The following is a 3,010-nucleotide window of genomic DNA, read 5'->3' as shown; positions in this document are numbered from 1 at the left end:
GTTTGGGCTCATTGTCTTGCTGGAATGTCCAGCCACCTTTCATCTTCATCATCTTCATCATCTTTCATCTTCATCATCCTGGTAGATGGAAGCAGATTTTTATCAAGAATGTCTCTGTACATTTTTCCACTCATCCTTCCTTCAATTATTTGAAGTTTGCCAGTACCATATGCTGAAAAACAGCCTGTATTTACATGACCTATGTATTTCTGCCTCATTATGCAAATAAGGCAGTTCTTCTTGTGTCAGCTCGTCTCCTATTGGTCAACAGTCAGAAAGGAGCAGGATCCATGCTGGTGCTGCCTCAGTTTAGATTAAAGTTGAAAGTTTAGATCAAAACAAAGAAAAGAGGAAAACGCAAACCTGTCTTTGTTTTAAAGGGGCTATATCATGTAAAATCAACTTTTTTGAGCTTTATATCATGTTATAATGTTATCCTCTCATCAAAAACATGCTCAGAGTCTTGCTTTGACTCACTCATGCATGTTTGAGAAATCCTGTAGTGTCCTGAGGCAGCCAGGCAGGGGAGCAAAAACGACTGGTTGGGACTAGAACCGCCTTTTGGGACTAGCTCCTCCTCTGGGCTGCATCTCCAAGCTGAGCTTCCTCATCACAGAGCACGCCTCCCCACCCCCGCAGCAACAAAGCAAACAACTGGTGAAACTGAAAGTGAAAATGAAACTTCTCAGCGCGGCCCTTTTCAAATTCAAAATACTTTTGAGGAAATGTGTTTTCAGATGCCAGGTAAACTACACTGAGCTTCCATATCACTCCCCCCCCACCCCCGCCCTGTTGAAATGGGTGGGACAGAAGTGGAATGAGGGTCTTAAAGAGACAGAGTCCAATTTCAAGGTGTTTAGAAACAGATATGATGAGAAAAAGAGTTTGTTTTCTATTTAAACATAAAAACCATCATTTTAATAACAACTAAAGGTGACATAGTTACTGTTTTATGGTATAGAACTTAAATATATTCCTGACAAACACTTAATATTGCCCCTTTAAATAAACTGTAAAGTATAGGCTAAACTGAGGCAGTGCAGGTCTGCACAATCGATGAAGTTTTGTTCCTCCATACACTAACACAAACAGCTTGGAAAACCAACTCCCCCACTACGTTTACTGTTTCATTTATAAAACTTCCCGTAATCCTCCCGGCTTGGGCTATTTTTAGCTAAGTTTCAAAATCTATAAACCGTACATTAAAAAAATACTTTTTTGTTGTTTAAAATGCATTTTTTGTTAGTCTATTTTTGATAGAATACTGTTATTGTCAGTCTGAAATAATTAGTAAATAAAAACAGTGTGTCTCATGTAATTTGCGAAGGCATGGGGGAAAATAATGTTAGCTACATACATAGCTTTTCCGTTTTGCCAGCCTAACACAAGAGCTAGCAACAATAAGTTTATTCAAAGTGTTTATTTTAAACAAACATCAAGAAAGCACTTAATAAATGACAATTTATTTGACAATGTTTAACTGTTTCTAACTTAAAAAACTAATAATTTTAGCACATCTTTTAAACAAACTTTAGTTTTATGAAAACATGACATTTTCCCTCTAAATAACAAAATCAATTTTCTGCTTCCTGTTCTGAGTTTGAACAGTGGCTTGAATATATTTTTCTGATTTTCAAAAAATACAAAAATAACACAGAAAATCTGACATAATTGGCATTTTCATACACTTTAATTTAATTTTACATCCTTGTTTTTTCCCTAAAAAATGTAAAAATAAATGAGGTAGATATTCCCTCATTTATTTGTCAATAATAACTTGAAGTTTATGCTTTATTTTAAAGCTTGTATTGAATGGCACAACAATATTTTCTACTGATAGCTTTTAGCTTATCATTTATAATAAATGTGTCTAATATGCTCACAGAATATGTTAGTGAGCATATACTGGCCTTTTTCTGTTTCACAAACTAAATGTTGCATGAAAATAACATTAAGCATTTGATGCAACATCTACATATTTGCCTTTTTTTATAGCTCCAGGTGGTATTGGTAGAAATATTGTTTGCACTATCGGTGACCTTGATTACATTCTAAAGCTTTTTTATTTACTTATGTAAATTAAACTAAACACATCGGTTGTGCTCATATTTTATGAAAGCACAACGTACTCTAGACAAACTGTTTTATTTGTGAAAGAGTTTAAATCAGTTTCTATATTCATTAAAATTAAATCCCAGGATTCAGAGGTGCCTTGTCTGGGAATCATTTTCAAAGTGTGGCATGAATGTGAAAAACTTTTTTCACTCCAACACATAAATGGCCTGCTGACTGTGTCCATGTTTCATGTAAATATTTCACAGTTCTACTCGAGCGGTCAGATGTGAACATGATCTTGAGCTTGCCTTTATGACATGACACAGATCCGCCTTGCAGTTTTCTCCCCCGCATCAAGTGTTGCATGTTGTTTTTCAGTGAACTTTTTACTGTAAGCACTTGACAGCCCAATTTCACCGAGAGCGCCTCTGGCTGTGGAAGCTGCTGACTCCATCCTGCGAACTGGTCAGTGTTTTATACATCTCGCTAAGAGCGCTTGGCTGGCGTCCAACATTTTCAGTCCAGCTTGCTGAATGTTGAAGGTGTCGCCTCGTTTCAAGACTCGGCTGGCAGGAGGATTTGATACATGGCGCCCGAGAGCATTTTGTCGAACCTCACATCTGGTGTTTCCCAGATGCACTGACAGATGAACGTGCACCACCCCGCTTATTAAGTGACAACACCAAGCCTTGTGGCGCGTCCTCGTTTCCAGTTTACAAAGCATGGGCAAACTGACAGTAAATTCAGGTGCAAATTTACCACATTTAATTTGTGTGAAGTGTATCGTCATCGATGCATGTTCCCATACAATGACAAAATTTGTTTTGTTGACACGAGGGCCACATAACACTGCACACTTAACCAAGTACAGCGGGTAAAATAAGTATTGAACACGTCACCATTTTTCTCAGTAAATATATTACTAGAGGTGCTAATGACATGAAATTTTCACCAG

Source organism: Austrofundulus limnaeus, unplaced genomic scaffold (genome assembly GCF_001266775.1).
Source record: "Austrofundulus limnaeus strain Quisiro unplaced genomic scaffold, Austrofundulus_limnaeus-1.0 Scaffold222, whole genome shotgun sequence".
NCBI classification, from domain to species: Eukaryota; Metazoa; Chordata; class Actinopteri; order Cyprinodontiformes; family Rivulidae; genus Austrofundulus; species Austrofundulus limnaeus.
The sequence above is the reverse complement of the archived record's forward strand: the minus strand, read 5'-3'. Positions refer to the sequence as shown.